This window comes from Periplaneta americana, chromosome 7 (assembly GCF_040183065.1).
Source record: "Periplaneta americana isolate PAMFEO1 chromosome 7, P.americana_PAMFEO1_priV1, whole genome shotgun sequence".
NCBI lineage: Eukaryota > Metazoa > Arthropoda > Insecta > Blattodea > Blattidae > Periplaneta > Periplaneta americana.
The window spans coordinates 119,411,184-119,431,215 of record NC_091123.1 but is presented as its reverse complement, the minus strand read 5'-3'; the positions used below and the strand labels follow the sequence as shown (position 1 = coordinate 119,431,215).

At 36.4% G+C, this 20,032-nt stretch overlaps 1 protein-coding gene across 1 annotated transcript in view; it reads right to left on the bottom strand.

The window, feature by feature from the left end:
• The window catches only part of LOC138703394 (retinal guanylyl cyclase 2), a 1,174,702-nt gene that overhangs the window by 523,929 nt on the left and 630,741 nt on the right, over positions 1–20,032 (bottom strand). The gene's annotated exons all lie outside the window — the stretch shown is intronic.

Below are 20,032 nucleotides of genomic sequence, written 5' to 3'. Positions count from 1 at the left end.
ATCCATACAATGTCACACTTCACACAATGCACTTCACTAGTCTCTTCCTTATTTATTTTTAAGATTTGATATATTCATAGTGAAATAAATCGGGAATAAACATTTAGGGATGTTGCGTATTATATTGGATGAAGAAAAACATATTTTGAGGAGTAATCATGATATCATAAATTATTCCTTACTACAACTGATTGTTGAAATGTTTGTATTCTAGAGTGTGGTTCGTGGTAATCAATAACCACTCATACAGTAATAATAATGTATTATTCGTTTTATGGTACAGACATTTATTCAAAAGCTCGGTTATTACTTCAGTGCAAAGCTGTATATTTTAAGGTAGAGATTAACGTATGCTCTCTACAATGTAAGCGTAGTGTATGCTTGATGACTATTGATGTTTCCGTAATATGAGCAACACATCTATTTAGTCCTTCGGCGGTTTACCGTAAATTATGTATTTCATGTATTCCCATTAGCAGAAACCCAGTGATGTTAGATTCTGTAACCTCGGTGAGCAGGGTGTATGTCCGAATTAATGACGAGTAATTCAGTAAGGCGACATTTCCGACACATGGTTACGTAACAGATTATAGCTGCTCAGTGACAATATGTACACTTAGATCACAGTATTTGCACTGTTTTCCTTCGCTCTCGTAAGACATTCGACATGAGTCATACAATGACTATTGTGTTGCTGTGTTGAGTGGAATACCCATTGTTGTGGGATGAATTATTAAAAAATAAAAGTCATATTGTTGACGGGTGTGTGGTGGTAAAAGTAAGAATAAGAAGTTACAATATTGTGTCGGCTTCATTTTATAAAAGGGTCACTCTTTAATGAAGACAGCATTGTTATAATTCGAATGTGCCGCAGCACCAAGCACAGGGATTATATTGAAGAAAATATAAGACCGTGCCTCATGTCGATGTATATTTTAGATTTTGTTGCTCTGACAGTGAAAAATTAGAGAAGGTAAAACGATTATGGACAAAAAATACTCAGATCTAAATAGGTCATTTTTCAAAAAGTTCAAAGAGGAGGTTCAAACCCGGTAACTCCCCCTTGCGTACGTCCCTGAGTCCCATCATGTGATGTCGAAAATCTTTCTGTGTATTTAAACTAATTTTGATAGATAAGAGAAGTTGCACAGTAGAGAACCTGGAGAAACTGTTGGTTGTTTATTGCCATACTAATAATTACACAAAAAAGCTGGAAGTTAAAAATGTACCAATTGAAATATGTGTCTAAAATGAGCAACAAAACAGTGAGTCCGCAGAAACATTCCGGAGTTATAAACTGCTATAGCGTCGCTGTCAGTTGTCGGATTTATACGAAACTGGTATCATTAGAAAGAGAAACTGAAACATTTTATACCTACCTCAAAGACACTCGATGTGTGCTCCACGTGTCACGCTGCAGACATCAAGGCGATATTCCCACTCATGCTACACACGTTCCAACATATCTATAGGGATGGGCTCGATGGCGGCAATGATACGAAGTTGGAGCTCTTACAGATTTTGAGGTAGTGGAGGTATATAGACAAGATTCTTTATGTGACCCCAAAAAAAGACATCACAGACGGCCAAGTCAGGGGACCTCGGAGGCCAGCTGCAGAAGACATTATCTTGCTTCCCAGCGCGCCCAATTCATCTTCCTGCAAGTTGTTGATTTAGAACATTCCGTACATCAAGATGCCAGTGAGGAGATGCTCCATCTTGTTGGAAAATAAATTCGTTGCTTTCGTCTTCCAATTGTGGAAACAGCCACTCAGTAAGCATATCAAGATAACTCATACCGATGACAGTGTTCTCTTGAAAGAAAAATGGGCCATACACTTTCCGTTTCGAAACGGCACAAAACACATTTAGCTTAGGGGAGTCACGTTCAACTTCCAAAATGAAATGTGAATTCTCGCTCCCCCAAAGCCTAACATTGTGCTTGTTTACTTTTCCTTGACGTGGAACACTGCCTCGTCACTAAAAATGAATTTGGCTGAAAAGTCTTCATCACTCGCCATTAGTGCCAGTAAATGCTGCAGAATTCACACAGATTTAAACATTTAAAATTCAGATCATGTAACACAATTTGTTTATATGCAACAATGTTTTAATGACGAGCATAATAGCGGAAAAGGCGTTTCTTCTTTCTTCTTGTGCTGCCATCTGTCGTTTCGGTCAACAATTATCAATTACGCATATCCTTATATCTTAGAGTTGTTCTTTCTAATGACACCGGTATGAATTTCGTAAAACGCATAGTGACAGAATTATAACATGCAAATCTAATCTTTTAGGTAAAGCTTCCTGTAAAGCAGATTTGAATAATTTCAAGGGAAAAATTGTTCCGGGGCCGAGTATCGATCCCGGGACCTCTGGTTGATCGTACCAGCGCTCTGCCAACTGAGCTACCCGGGAACTCCACCCGACACCGTCTCAACTTTTCCCTTTATATCCACACAACTCGCGTGGGCTGACGGAACGCCAGAGACCCACATCGAGTGCACACAAACTCTGTGTGACTTGAAATTGTGGTTTTCTGTTAACGTACACAGTGACGTAGGCCTATATGGAAAATTATGCAAATCTAATATTTCAGGTAAAGCTTTCTGTAAAGCAGATTTGAATAATTTCAAGGGAAAAATTGTTCCGGGGCAGGGTATATACGTCACTGTGTACGTTAACAGAAAACCACAATTTCAAGTCACACAGAGTTTGTGTGCACTCGATGTGGGTCTCTGGCGTTCCGTCAGTCCACGCGAGTTGTGTGGATATAAAGGGAAAAGTTGAGACGGTGTCGGGTGGAGTTCCCGGGTAGCTCAGTTGGCAGAGCCCTGGTACGTTCAACCAGAGGTCCCGGGATCGATACCCGACCCTGGAACAATTTTTCCCTTAAAATTATTCAGAATTATAACAGTTTATAACCCCGGAAATTTTCTGGGAACACACTGTACATTTATAGAAAAATATAGATTTAATAAAAATGATGATGGTTTGATGATTATTATTTATATAAATTATTATTTTCAATTATATCATATTACTAAACCAAATAAACCACTAAAGTGTATTTTTACTAAATATATTTCAAATTTAACGCATATTTTAACAGTTTTACTGTATTGTTGCATGCATTTTTTCAGGTTTGTTAGTGCATGAAGTTCCGGGGTCTACTGATTACAAATATAACACGTAATCCCAAAGCAAAGTCTTTGTTACAGACGTGGAATTAAAACACATGCCGAATCGAGGATGAGAACGTCACTTTTTGAGAGAATCAACATCACATCCTTTCACCTCTCGGCCCACGGTGTCCATTTCCCAGGCGTAGTGTATTAATAGTGAACTGCGGGACGAGCTCTGCTCGCCTGTCCGCTTTCAGTTTCCAAAGTAAAAAAAAAAATCATTATCTTCCGAGGCGCAGCAGACCCGTGGGGTGGGTAACTGTGACTAGGTGGCTGTGAAACTCAATTAGACCTCTAGCGCAGTAGATTGATAGTTCCCATCTGTGCAGAATTGCAGAGATTCATGCGCAGAAAATGTTTCCATTTTTAAAACGAGAAGCTGAAGTAACAGGTGAAAATAAGCCTAGGCTATCTCTTCATCAGCATCGTTAACTCCTACGTTAAAAGGCGTATCGCTTTATTTTTGTAATGGTTATTCTTCACTTCGACTGGAGGAATCTGTATTTAAGGACATGGACTAATTAGATGACTCTTTCGTGTACTTTTAACTTAGAATATTGTTTAAAACTTTGTATTCTTCATACTAATGAATGCATGAATGAATGAATGAATTTAGTCATTATGTCCCATGAAGGGCAAAGGCTTCCTATAAAAGGAGTAGGCCTGTTATCACTCGCTTGATGAGCCATTCTAGGCGAGATTTCACTTTGTCGGTCTGTATACCTTTAAAAATAATGTATACTATTTAGCACTAGGCGTCATTGTAACCTATTAACACTATACACTGTAACATTCCTAACTATTTCTAGTTCGTATTAGTGCTAGTTCTTTCCAGCGAGATCTGTCCCTTGCTTTTCTTGACCACTGTTTGCCCGTCGTCTTCACAAACATATCTGCCCATCTGAGTCGTGGTCTTCCCTGGTTCCTTCTTCCGATGTATGGGTACCACATGTTGGTCGCGTGCGTCTATCTTGAGTACTCCATTCTCGTTACGTGCCTCCCCCCCACTACCACTTCGTCATCATGGCACGTTCTGCTGCATCGAATGTGTTGGCCTGTTTTAGTAGACAGTCGTTAGGGAGCGTGACTCCTAATATTTTCCTCTGCATCTTTCTCTGGCACGTTTGGATCGCTGCATATTGCTTCGTAGACAGAGCCCATGTCTGACACCCGTATAGGATTACTTGTAGGATGCAGGTCTCTAGACTCTCAAAAACCTTAGTTTGCGGCTGATTGCTTTGTCCAAAAATATGAATTTTAAACTCCAGAACGCCTTCCAAGCCAATGTTATTCTTCTTTTAAATACATTTAAATGAAACTTTGCTACAATATGACCCAATTTGTAATTTTAGAAATTGCTCTTGATTTTCACTCTTCGGTTTAATTGCATGAATCATTTTATTTCTCTGTCGTTTTAGTTTCGGACGAGTGATGAGAGGATATTCCGTTGGTTGAGCTTGTTGTCGACATGAAAAAGTAAGGTCTTCCATCATGCCAAATGTATGCAGAGCTTAATGAAACTTTCACTGTATATTCTCACGGCTAAATTCCACAGTTTCTAGCTAAAATTATAAATCGTTATTTTTCATTTTTATTATCACTCCATTACAAAAAATTGACAATTTATTATCAAGATATTACTTTGTTCTTCAACCAATATGTACCTATATGGTCAGATTTTTAGTGGAAATTATCAAAAATGTTTTTTGCAACAAAACACAATAATTTTACAGCTAATAGTTCAAAGAGTATCTGAGAAAAGTACTCCTAAATATGCGCAAATAGTAACAAAATAATCAGAACCTAAGTAACCTTAAAAATAATTTTTCATAATGTGGAAAAAAAAAATGCTGTTTATTCTATGCCTTAAATGATTTTTAAATTGCTTTATTTTAAGAAAAAAATTCATTTATCATCCTTATTAATATTAAAACACAAATGTTCAAAATATTATCCAATAATTTATAAGCACTCGAAATAGCCCTCTAACTACTCAGTGTAAGAGAGATATTTGTTGCATGTTGCTTTTCCTTATTTTCGGCATATTTTTGAACAACGTAAAACTACGTTCTGACTAGCGATTGTGCTTGTAACAAATTAAATGTCCATGTACGTGAATAAGGAAAACAAACCTTCATGGGACGACTTCCTTTGATATCGTATTCTCGTTGCGAGTGTACTCTCGTAACTCTTTACGTCAGACTGTAGCTATAGTCTAGTCACCACTAACATATTTTCAATGTTTTGGGTAAAGGAATCGCAGCTCTGCTCATGAGTAGCGACCAACAAGAAATATTGACTTTCCCGCGCTTGAAGTCAGTGTTACCAATTTCGCTACTTTTAACAATTTTTCAGCGACAAAATTAATGAAACTTGAAATTGTTTAAATATAATTTAGCGACTTCAATGTCTTTTACGAAGGAAAAAAACTTTTACTTATTGATAACATAGTGATGTATTACTTTCTGCCTACCACTCCTTAAATACTGACTTCACCACTGTGTATGAGTGAAGCTATGGTTTACAGTGGCAGCCAATAGTTTCGATGAATGAAAATGTATGGTGTCATTGAAATATGTTCTATAGTGTCAGTGAAATTATGTTCTATAGAGTCAGTGAAACGTGTTCTAATGTGTCAGTCAAATGTGTTCTAAAGCACGGATGTCAAAGCGCTCTCAATAAGGTTAACGTTTTAGGAAGATGAAGTACTACCATCGCTCTTAAGAAAATGCTGCGCGGGTTGCTTTGATAGCACGCAGTTCAGACGCTTTAACATTCCTGTTCTCAAGTGTCAGTGAAATGTGTCACAGTGCCAGAGCAGTGAAGTGAAAGTAGTGGAAGAATATCAGTGCCAAAATAATATGCATGTGCATGTCATATTTATATGTTCAGGTTTTAATGGAAAATTAAGTTTACTTATTAATTAGGCTATTTTAACTATTATTGTTATTTTCATTTTTTTAATATATTCTTTTAACACTTGTACGAGTATAATCAGTTACTGATGACGTTATAACTTCTTTACTGTGATAATATTATACAAAATTACTTGTTGACTAGTTTCGAGGTGGAGTTTGTCATTGTTCGAAGCCTAGTGAGGTTCAGCGCTATCGTCTGAACCTCACTAGGCTTCTGACAATGACGGACACCACATCGAAACTACTCAGTGAGCTAATTTTCATAATATTGACACAGTAAAGAAGTTATAACTTTATCAGATATTATTATTATTATTATTATTATTATTATTATTATTATTATTATTATTATTATTATTATTATTATTAATTTTAATTATTCTAGGTATCTAATTAAGTTACCATTGTCACAGGGTGTTTGCCCATTTGCAGTGTAAATAATTACATACATAGGCCTAGATATCTCGAAATATTCATTTTACAGTATCACAAGGCTTTCTTTTTATAATTCAGATACTAAAAATTTGCAATCTTTAGTGTTATACAAGGTGGGCCAGTCAAACGGAAAGATTTGGTGGGAGTATACTGTTCATATGCAGAGGGTGAGAATGAATATACCGTCTCTTCTCTACCTACTTACTTTACAATTTATGACTCCTTAGGCCGTGACGTCACTATCTCCGCGTTCCCTAGTAACCAAGTAGTTTGTCTTTATCATGTTTTGTTAAATGGTGCTCATCGTTACTGCAAACTGCAATTAAATGATTTCAATTAAGCGTTGCACCGGGGAACAGCGCGGCTACGCACTTTATAAGGAGAGTTTGGTGCAAACCCGACGAGCTTTCCGTCTGCATTTCAACTTACCGCGCAACCAGTGACTTAATTCAGTGCAATATGTTGAAATGATACAGAACTTTTTTACACCACAACTCGCCCATTTTCCAGTGAATGAAAACACATTGTTTCAACAAGACGGAGCAACAAGCCACACCGCAAGAATTTCGATGGATGCTGTGAATGCTTTGTTCTCGGGCCGCGTCATTTCTCGGAAAGGGGATATCGCTTGGCCGCCTAGGTCACCTGATTTAACGATATGTGATTTCTTCCTATGGGGACACCTCAAAACGAACGTGTTTTGGGTTAATTCATCCAGAACGATTCCACCCCTAAAACAACGTATACGAGAAGAGGTCGCTGCGATACCTGTCAATATGATGTGAAGGGTTATGCAACAGTTCGTGACCAGACTCGAAGAATGTGTGCGTTTCAATGGAGGTCACTTGGCTGACGTAATTTTTAAGAAATAATTTTTTCTTGTTGCATACCTAATGGTTATTTATGTACTTGTCATTTATACTCTTTAAATTGATATAATAGTAACTTTCCATTCTTTTTCTGCTCCTTGAAATCTTTCCGTTTGACTGGCCCACCTTGTACTAAAGACTTCTCAGAAACAGTACAAGATTATTGCAGGTTTCTAGATGCTGAAATGTTACAGTCTGCCAGTTATAGGAAACATTAATTCGCTTGATCCGCTTTCATAATTTATCTTCCTTTCTTCAGTTAGGCGATGAAGATGTGGGCCTGAAACTTACAAGTAAGAGTTCAGAGAATTGTGTGTTTCTTGCTTCGGCATCGCAAGTTTGTATTAGCCCAACTTGAGTTTAGTAAACCGTTAATTGTAACATTACTCATTTCCACAGTCTTGTGTTCAGCTTATAAGGTGGAAGGAGCTAGCGTTTCATAATTTATATAAACGCTACAGAAACTTAGACAGGGTTTTAACAAAACAAGAACCGTCTTATGTTTAGGGGATAAAGGGATCTTGGAGCGCTCGAAACAGGAGTCGCAAAACATAATTATAACAAAGAAAGACGTTATGTCAGTAACAGAGTCTAGTCTAGTATAGGCAAGTCCATCATAATAAGCAATACGGTTTTGAAAGTTGACAATGTTTACAAATGCCATCTATCCCTATTTTGTCGGCAATTTTTTCCATGACCGACAACTATTCGTCTGGACAGATGTTTAAATAGAAAGAAATTACTTTCCAAAAATTGCCCTTTCCGAAGTTCAAAGCCGGATATTTAAGGACAAAAAATAAGCAGTGTGGTTACCTTCGGGAAAAAGTAAATGTGGAAGACGTGTGTCTATCCCTGTTGAAGACAAAATTCACTTGTAGCACAATAATCCCATTTCAATGGTCAAAGTGCGCTTAGATTTACTGTAATATATCCATCTCTCCTTGTGTCTATCTGTGTATCCACCCATTCATCTACCAATCTCTCTGCCTCCTTATATACAGTGGCGTAGCGTCAATTTAAGCTAAAAAGCTCAGCTTCCCCAGTTAATAATAATTTCACAATAAACCTGCAGTCTATGGACAAAATTATTTATTCATTTTAATAGAATTTATGATTACGCGTTAAATATTGTGATGCGGCAGCTCAGGATGATTTGTGATGCAGCAATAAACAAGAAGCCTGCACACACCAGCTTCCAAGCAGACTGGTTTCTCACACTCATTCTTCTGTGTAACCCACCTCGCAGATTTTCCATCCCTTTCTAACTAAACTATCCTGGTCGCAAGGCTAGCAAGAAGCTAGCTTTAACATTGAAAATAAGTAGTTTCTGAGTTATCCCTTTTCATCAGTTGTGTTCAGCTGAAGTGTTAGTGTGCATTGTGGTTAATATAATAAATAATGAGTGAAATAACAGTTCCTGACACCAATTTACTTGAATTTTTTAGGACAATTGTATTATCAAGACTGACTTACGAACAAAAGTGTGATATAAAAAACAAGTGACCGACTCCCTTGCTGTCAATGAAGGATACAACCAAAAGACAGATGCATACATACGTAATGATACTAATACTGTATCTATTGACCGTTAATATTGTGATTCCTCTAACTATGACAGAGAGTGAGCTAATGTTATACGTATAGTGTCTATTTGTTAGAGATATGTGTAAACCGTGAAATCATATTTTACTACGTACCATTTGAGGTGATGCCTTATTGGTGTTACTTACGAGGTTCCAACCAATCTTCGACTGCTGACTTGACATTGACTACTATTTATTTTAAGACTATATTTTTGTAATACGTTTTTTCATATTGCATGAAAGACAACTTGAATTAGCTTCCCCTGCTCAAAATTTCATGCTACGCCACTGCTTATATATATCTCTACCCCCACCCACTTACTCGTTCCGTCCCCAAATGTCGAGAGTACTTGTGTATCAAAATATGTTAGCTAACACCAATTATAGCTTAACTTCTCATTATACTTGTATTACGAGTAAGTAAGATTTACACGCTGCAGGACTCTGTTTTCTGATTAACACAGAAAAAGATTTTCTTGGAATCTCTGATAACAAAGAAGTGATCTTTAACAAGTTGTTTTTAGTATATGTACAGCAATTTCTCTAAGTCTAAACTACTGCAAGGATGTTGTTCATATCTAGTATCGAAGAGTACATTGATATGGAAAACAGAAGCGTTTTCACAAAAAAACATTAATATTTGTCTGAAAAAAACATTGAGATTTGTTAATAATAATCAGCTCCTGCAATTATCTTCTTTTCTTTTTTCCTTACATAACATAATCGAATATAGGCTATGAATGGTACGCAAACATACAAAAATGCAAAATTACGTAAATAGCAATTGTAATTCGATTAACTCTGTAATGCCAACTGAGGAAAACTAAATTCTGATTATATGTTTTTATCTTTTATTATAATGGTTAACAGTACATCGTAACCTCAAATCATATATTTTTTACATTTGGAATACCGGTACATACTAATGAAATGCTTCGAACTCTCTGTATTTTTGTTATGATGATTGTTATGCGAATCATCGATTCTTGCTCAGCAATTTACCAGAAAACAGAGTTGGCAACACTGAGGAAACAATGGAAATGATAAAACAAAAACTAAATAAAATACAGTATACAATTCTAGCGATATAGGCCTGCAGCTGTCATTGGTATAAATTCAAGTTTTCTTTGTATTCTATGATACAAAGTAAGTTGACATCACATAAGTGACATATTATAGACCTATGCAAACACATGCACACAAGATCCTTCGCACTAGCCTATACGGATTTATTATTCTTCAAAAAGGAAACCGCTTTTCTAATTTCTCCCCGTGAAATCTCTGCGTCCAGCTTCGGAATCTCCGGAATCCCCATTAATTCTTCCGGTACTATCACTAATCCCCCCCACATTTCCCCTTCCCCATAAACGCCCCTAAAATTTTCCTGCCGTACTTTTGGTGCAATTTTGTTCCTTACTCATCCCCTACCTCTTATTCTTTTAATAGTGTGTCGCATTTCAGAAATATCTCCGTTCTCTCTCACTCTACTGAGCTCACCTGCTTTCCTGAGTTGTCAGTCTTTTTGAGCTGAATGATATCTTCCTAATTTCTCCTCAATTGAACATATCTTATCCTACTTTCATCATTCCCCACCCGTCTAAATACCCTTAGGGCCTCTTCAGCCGTCTTCTTAGCCCCCCCCCTCACATTCGTCGTCATACAGTCATCCCGTTTGCCTCCCTTATTCTTCCTTTGTTCCACCATGCTACCCACCGTCATCCTTAAAATATTTGTCAGCATCTCCGCCGATTCCCCCCGCCCCTCCCTGAAGCTGTTTATTTAAATTAGTGAGAAATGTATCCTGTAGCTCGCTCTTCCATTTATATCTGTTAACTTAAGAGTTCTGCTCTGGTTATCCGCCTAAACTCTTATCTCTTCCTTATTTTAATCTTTTGAGCGAATATGAATCTGCAAAATCGCAGGTGAGTCCTGCGATTCAATCCTGTCCTCCACACAAAAATCCGCAATCCTCTCGATTGAATTCATACTATACTATAAGTTATACAAGGTGAGCCAATGAAACGGGCGATTTTCATATTCGTGTCTTTTCGGCTGCTGTCGGGTATTTAAATTGTTACATGCAACAATCTATTCTTCATTTAATAGCATTTGTTTGTAATGGATCGCAGGCCGGGTGAACAACGTGTTTTTGCTATTAAGATATATTACAAAAATAATTATAGTTTCATTGCTCCACAGCAGCTATTTCCACGTCATTACAATATCCATCGAAATGATCCGATATCATCAACCCACGCAATAAAAATCTGGATTCAGAACTTTGAAGTATCTGATTCTGCGTTAAAGAAGAAGTCTCTAGGTAAGCAAAGATCTGCACGTACCTCGGAAAACATCAACGCCGTAAAGCCTTGGTTTTTCTGAACCGACGCATGCGACGTGCGAGGTGAGAGGCCCGCCTCGCACAAATCCGGACTACACGAGAGATAGAGAGTGGTTTCTATAACTGCGAGATGCGAGGTCTGCGCACCTCACTCTCTCTCGTGTAGTCCAGACTTGTGCTAGTCGGGCCTCGCATCTCGCACGTCGCATGCGTCGGTTCAGAAAACCAAGATTTTAGAGTGCTATGATCTGTGGTCCTAAAAGTTCTGGCCATAGTCATGCAATTTCACTTGGCTTGTCAAACACTAGTATACGAAATTATTCATAAGGACATACGCATGCATCCATATAAAATTCAAGTTTTGCAGACATTAAAAGTTGCTGATAAAGTAAACCACATGACTTTTTGCCAAGAATTCTTGGATACAAATGTTAACGAAGACATTGCCCACAATATGCTGAGGAGTGATGAAGTTCATTTTCATCTCTCTAGATACGTCAATAAACAAAACTTTCGATACTGGTCACCAATTAATCCTTATGAAATGCATGAGGAACCATTGCATAGTGTCAAAATCACAGTTTGGTATGCAATAGCGTCATTTAGAATCATCGGTCCTTATTTCTTTGTGGACGATAATGGGACATCTGTTACTGTAACATCACAGCGATATGTCCGAATGATTCAAGAATTTTTGTCTCCACGAATTGCCAATAATCCCCTCATCAATAGAGACACGTGGTTTCAACAGGATAGTACGACCAGTCACATGGCTGGAATTATACTTGAATAATGTGTGCAACGAAACGGGTCCCACCTGCGGGATGTAGTGTTCAGAAAATAAGAATTTCATCAGGTACAAGCAAATGCTATTGTGTGTACTTCAAATGCAAAGTGAAAGTTTCGTTTCAAAGTAATCAGTGCAATAATTATTAAAGTTTTAAAATCGTCTGTTTCATTGGCTCACCTTGTATATAACACAGGGCAACAAATTTAAACTTTGTTTCTGTCCATTAGATGAAACTATGTAATTTTAACTAAATGAGTGGTTGCTGAGTTCATTTCTGAAAACCAAAATTTTCTAACACATATCATTTTTATGGTACACGCACTTCACTTATTTACACAAATTTGTTACACTAACATATAAAGCAACCTTTGTTTGCCCAAAATTCACAAATTAAAATGTCTTTTTTGATATTCTATGTTTCTAAATAGCTTCTGAAATCTCTCTGATTAGTGACCAGTAATATTCAGCCATCATACTTGCATTCCACGTTCCACTGAAACACTTTTCGAAGGTAGATATTTCTTGGTGAAACCTTTCCCCGTATTCATCGCTTACAGCATCAAGTTTTTTTTTTTGGAAAGAAGTCCAAGTGGCTGTCAAGAAAGTATACTTTTTCAGTAACATGTTGCATCTCATAAGGTGAAAGTAGTGCAACATTTCACTAACATTGAATAGGCCTTTTTTTTGGAGAAACAGTACGTGCTGGACAAAAACTAACTGCAGATTCGTTTTTTCGACCCCAAAATATATCGAATACACATATTTTTATAAAAAGTACAAATTTCATGTTGTACAGTGTAATCTATCAGACTCCCTCCGTTCACTCCTATAAAATTCAGCTGTTCCTCTAGATCCCTTCCGTGTTTCCCGTTCATATTTTCTAAACTGAAGACGTCACAAAATTACAATAAATCTCTTCCCTCCCTATTCAAAATCTTATCTTTACTATTTCTCTTTAGTCCCTTTTGTCGTCCTCTTCATATTATCACCTACTAATGAAATATTCTCGCGGCCCGTTCTTGCATTTAATTCCCCGAGAATAATGAGATCCGCCGCTGGAAATTTGGTTGTTAAACTGGAAACGATCTCTGTCAGGTCCTCAAAGAAGTGCGGATTAACATCACGCGAACCGAATGGCGGCCTATAAGCACCCAAAGTTACTAAATCTAATTCACTCATCCTTCATGAGACCCCGACAATCCCTTCAAGACTCGTGTTCAATTAATATTATCTCCTATGTCCTTTTCAATGTCCCACCTGCTCCTTCCTACGAATGAAATTTTTCAATTCTAGATTATCCTTACAGCTAAGCCTTGTTTCTGTGATACACACTATATCTAGAGTATTTACAAAGCTAATAAATCGCTTACATGATACTTGATTGTGAAATAATCGCTTTAATAGCGATTACAAATAAAACAAATGGTAGCACAGGTCTGTAGCTGCTCCCGATTCCGAAATATTACAGAGGGACGCAACGCGGAAAGAGTAATTTTATGCGCACGATAGATGCCCTCATGTTCGTAGCGAGTGGAGGTGGCATCATTGGGCGTGGTCACACAAGTTACATTTCTTCAAGGCCTAACTACTAATATCATTATCATTTGGCTGCGGCTCACAGTGTTGCTGCGGTAAGAATTTGAAGTTCTGCCATTTATTTGCTTCATCACAGATCCCGGAATAGTTACCCATACTCCATGCAGTGAAAGACGTATTCTTGATAGAAAAAAGATATATACGTGCAAAATCAGGTGCTGAAGAAACAAGAAGTGAAGTGAAAAGAGAAAGAGTAGTCAGTAAGTGGTTTAAGGGAAGTCTGTACTTCCATATCTTACAATGTTAAATTCCTCAATTTTGGGTATACTTTTCTCAGAAGTTATAAAAGACACAAATGTAGAAAATCTTCAGGTATAAAATTTAAAATTTCACTGAACGGTTGGTAAAAAAAATCATTGATAAGATTTTTTGCATTAAGAATGACTACAAATTATTTTTTTATTTTTAATGAAGATAGAAATAAACTTATTTTTTTAACCTATTGTGTAAAATGCCATCACATTGATATTGTATATTAATTTCAGCTTTCTGGGTACAATACTTTCTGAGAAAAGTGTACCAATGTCACAAAAAATAAGAAAGTTCAGAAAAATATGTCAAAGTTTCCATATCTTGCAATGTAAAATTCCTCACGTTTGGATGCACTTTTCTCAGAAGTGAAATTTAGAAAAAATATGGCATATGTAACATACTTTTATGTATACAATCGGCTAAATAAATTTAAAATTCCACTGAGCGATTGGCAAGAAAAATGTTTTCATTGAAACATTTTTTGCTTTAACAATTACTACAATATTTTTGCTGAAGATAGGGCTAAAAGCTGACAATTAGAAGAAATACAATCATATTATCATTTTACACATATTAAACTACCGAAAAAGATAAAAACCAAAATTTATTTTTTTTGTCAAAATTCGGTGATTCATTGATTCAATGTGAACTCCCTCAATTAATCGCAATGAAATAAGGTAAAATATGTACCTGTCTTTTATTTTTAACACCAACCTAAAAAATTTGTGATTGGTGAATTAGTCCTTCATTTGATACCTGTTTCATATGCCTGTTGTGCTTCGTTTCAACAGTCCTCTAGAAACCCCACCATGACAGGGCTTATTACGAAATCCAATAATTACTCGCAGTTGATTCTAATTTTACCATTTGTGTTAAACGTTTCTAATCCATTGATATAATTGCTATGTGGAAAAATCTAAAAAAATAAAAAAAAGTGATAAATGCAGACTAAAAATTGTTTCAGAATCTATTAAGAGTCCGCATACAGAAACAGACCTGATTTATAATTAAACCTCAATGATTACGTCATGGAAAAAGGAAACCTACGGAAGCATGGACAGTGTTTACTGTGAGAAGTTTTAGCATTGTTTTGGAAGCCGTAGTAATGTTGTTGCACTACCTTCCACGTTCTCTGTAATCCATTTATGACAACTTCGACCCCTGGTTTCAACCTGTCATTTTAATTAGCTTGAAATTAGTTTGTGACTACGTTACAGGTGGAAACAAAAAGAGTTCAAATAGGACTAAGCGAAGCCTACACTGAACGCGCTCCAATGCTGTGCTGACATCAATTCCAACTCACTGGAACTGCGTCAATCCTACCTGTAATGGAAACTGTCTGTCTCCTCTCACCACGAAACTCTTCAAATCTGTTTCGTTGTGATAAATATAAACATAATTTATAACACGAAGGGAAGCTATACATTAAAATCCGATAGTTGTTTCTATGACTCATACAAAACTGAATACAATTCGTTATTGAAGGCAGTTGAAATGATTTTTACTTTTATAAATGTGTGCAATAACCTAGGAAACATTTATACAGTAGAAGGGGGAAGAGCCGTTTCCGATAACATTTTTTTTTTTTTTTTTTGATAATTCATGGCTACTATTTGTGGTAGTGGAAGAAAGACGATACACTGTAAATCAAAAGCATGTACAGTAGTGGCAAAAAAAAAAAAACCGAACAGACCCTTGTACCTGATTTCAGAGCCTTGTTCACTCCAGAGCACGATAGACTGGTAACTAAGAATTTCATGGTTCGAATCCTGCCTGGGAAGGAAACTTTTTTTTTGTTCCTTATTCAAATTTATTCCCAATACTTTTCGATTGCAGCGATATTTTACTACTTAATTAACTTATTCCCAGAAAACGAATTTTACCAGGAATCGAAAGAGAAGATATCGTTAGAAAAACCAACGGATATTTAGTGGTCGTCAGAATTTTAGGCATTACTAAATCAAATTCAAAATATGCAAAGAAGATAGTTGCCATCAGTAGGTGAGTCTACTGATCGCTTTTATTTAGTGTTGTGGGATTTAATCGATTAATATAATCGATTAAACGATCAATCTCTGTTGTAAGATTAATCGATCAAAATATTTAATCGAATAATCGAGTCGATTAAAATTAATCGGTTGTACTTGATACTAATTATTATTTAGTGTTGTGGGATTTAATCGATTAATATAATCGATTAATCGATCAATTTCTATTGTAAGATTAATCGATCAAAATATTTAATCGAATAATCGAGTCGATTAAAATTATTCGGTTGTAGTTGATACTAATTATTATTTTGTTAATACAAACTCATACTAAAAATTCCGATAATATTTCTCTCTCGGAAATTGCTTACTTAAAAGCACAAGAGTAACTACTGTTATTTTCGAACTGTAAACCAGGTAGAGTAGGGAAAATCTTTGCACAAACGCTTCAGAGAGAGATGGAAATATGAGGACAGTGACCTAGTCTACCTCTATTGAAAGGTGAAACACAATGCGAAACCCTTATTAAGTTTTATGGTTTTTCCAAGAAAACTTCCATCTTGTTGTCAGCTCATTTTCCTAGCATATGAAATACATTACTTTCTGGGATTCATCGCCCTTCTCTCTTTTAAAATAGTCATGTCTACACTGTGTGCAACTGAGAGCGTAACTACCTTCTTCTCTTTTTAAAATGTGCTAATTCGATTAGAATAGGAGCCAGTCTTCTGTTTCGACTGTTGTAGTTTTGCAGTTGCAGTTTCTGTACTGAGTTTGTATATGAATGTTGTGTGTTTAGTTTGATAAAGAAAAAAAATCAGTTTTCTGTGATTTACGAAAATTTGAGAGGAATACTCGTGAAACGTTTGGATTTAAATTGAACGATCGTGGAGTAGTGCTTGATAGAAAAAAAGTTTTTTCATGTTTAGTGATGCAGGAAACATTGTTACTAAACGTAGAGCGGCACTTAATTCGGAGGATGTGAATGCACTCGCATGTTTAAAATCATGGATGAAGCAGTATTAACTAGGTGAGTCTTCATACTTTTTGTTATTTATGTTTATCTAAAAAATTCCCGGAGAAATTAACACAATAAATTATAAGCCTCATAATAAACATGTTAGTAATTAATTAAAATACTGTAGTTACTTTATAATATAACGAGACAATATATACAGGTATACAACATTAATTCAATACTTATGCTTATCACCGAACACAAATTAAATTTAACAATAATTGTGTATGACAGTATTAAAACATTTTTTCAACGCGATCAAAATTCGATTAACGTATCGATTAATCGATTAAATTCAAATAGTTAATCGATTAAATATTGTGATCTATCAACAGCACTACTTTTATTTGTATTCCTTCTGCGACTGTGCTACCTGCCAACAAGTATACAGTAATACTGCAGTACTCATAAATCAATAGAATTCAGTACTATTCTGCATCACCCTGTGAATACAAGTAAGTTCCTTCATGTAGGTATTACAATACAATTTTATGAACATGATTTAAAGGTTTTCCCAATAGCGAAACATTCGTTTTTGTTAAAGAGATGGTATCACTGGTACAAAAACATATCAATCTCTACAACCCCTGATTAAAGCTTAAGGGAGTCTGACGTGTGTGACTATGCGGTAATAAAACATTTTATGGGCGTGCAGCCACCTGTAGCCATGCAGGAGCTTCGCTGTGCTGTCCGCTCGCCCTAATGAGCGTCATTTTCTAGCAGCACGCTCGCGATATCGACAAGTCATCCCTTTAGCGAGGCCGGAGCACGGACAGTGTCGGCCCAGTGGTGGCTCGTCGAGTGTTTATTTTTTTTTATTTTATTGGGTTATTTTACGACGCTGTATCAACATCTCAGGTTATTTAGCGTTCTGAATGAAATGAAGGTGATAATGCCGGTGAAATGAATCCGGAGTCCAGCACCGAAAATTACCCAGCATTTGCTCGTAACGTCGATTGTTCATAGCAACTTATTTTTATACTAGCATTTTCATAATAATTGATAACTTGTGTTACTCTAAGATCTACTTCAGATTTGTAAATAATATTACATAAAGTTCAAGGAAGCATACTATATTAATCCAAACGAGTTGTAGATGAGGTCATTATGAGCAAATTTTGTCAAATAATATTTTATATGACTTATAAGGATGTACGTCAATTTGTCCTGGACAGTTTTGATCGCGAATCGGTGCTTTGCACCTTCCCCAATCGGGAGCTGTTTTTGGTCACTTTCTTTTACAACCCGATTTGTACCTACCTGCAGAACACTCTCCTGTTCTTTCACATCTACATTTTATTATATTATTTATTTCTCTCTGCTTTATACATAGGTATCCTTTCCAAATTAATTTGGGTTTGCCTTCCTTATATACGGTGAGAGTGGACGTACCACAATGTTACCTAAATTTCTACTTTTTCTGAATTTCTATTTCCTACTTCTACCTAATCTTTATAAAAGATTTCCGTCTTTCGCTAAATACATGACTATTGTTAAGCATTCAATCATTCATTCATTCATTTATAGCGTTCTGCCCAACGGCAGGTCTTTCACTGCAAACCCAGATTCTCCAGTCTTTCCTATTTTCTGTCTTCCTCTTTGTCTCCGCATATGACCTACATATCTTAATGTCGTCTACCATCTGATATCTTCTTCTTCTTCTTCCCCGAACTCTCCTCTCGTTCACCATTTCTTCAAGTGCATCCTTCAGCAAGCAGTTTCTTCTCAACCAGTGACCCGGCCAGTACCTTTTCCTCTTTCTGGTCAGTTTCAGCATCATTCTTTCTTCATGCACTCTTTCCAACACAGCTTCGTTTCTTACTTTGTCTGTCCTTTTCACACGTCTCATCCCTCTCCATAACCACATTTCAAATCATTCTTTTTGCTTCTCTTCACTTCGTCATAATCTCCATGTTTCTGCCCCATACAATGCTACACTCCACACAAAGCACTTCACTAGTCTCTTTCTCAGTTATTTTTCCAGAAGTCCGCAGAAGATGTTTATTTTTCTATTTTTTCTATTAAAAGATTCCTTTGCCATTGCTATTGAGCAACGGTGAAAAATTGTTGTGGAATGATTTGAAATTACATCACATGTTTAAAATCTTGGCTGAAAGTTGACTTAAGGAATATATCCAACTTTCAGTATATCTTAATAATTAAGTTCATTGGGTTAGTTTTACCAGGGATAAATAATACATGAGAAACTTGACTTTCCCCGTTTCAAACGCTAGAGGCTCTAATGTAGAAATTGATCTTGCTGCCACCTGTTTTTGTCCGGGATAGCTGCTCCATGCATGTAGCAATACATCAAGTGGCGAAATAAATAATTCAATATTCCAAGCATCTAGCAGCGCAATAAGTGGCGAAAAGTGTAATTAACGTGCGAAAAACATCCCCTCCTCTGAAACCAACAAATTTAAAGTAAACCATCTAAATGTTTATTTCTCTCATCTCCCACTAAAAATTCATATTAGAACCAACAGCAAGATGAAAAAGACGATCTATTTTACACTACCTTCTATTACAGTTTATTAAAATAAAACCAAAAAAGAGACAGAGAAGAAAACAAAATGTTATGTAACTGAAATTGTAATCTTTGGGTATTTAGTGTACAGTGCTTTGCAAAAGTCTGCAAAAACTAGTTAGTAATACTGTATAAGCATTTCAATTATCTTTCTACTATTTTACAATACATTCAACAACACTATTTTAACGGGTCCATAAACATCACTGTCTAACATACACTGCATGTACACAAACGTATCACTTACATCCAGAAGCTGATCATTTGCCTCGATGTTATTTTGCAAGTTTCTGACTTACATCTCGTCTTCTCATCTAACTCAACTGTCTAACCCTAACGGATACGTGGAGAACTCTAGAGGATCTACCAATCGCGTAGTACTAATGTTCACTACCTACGACACCGGGCGCTGGTCTTGTTACATCTGCCGGACAAAGGTAGATGGTGCTGACAGCAGTTTCACATCCTATTATATTCATCCATGGTTTTACTCTCAAAATTTTGTTTTTAGTTAATGTAATAACTATTTCAAA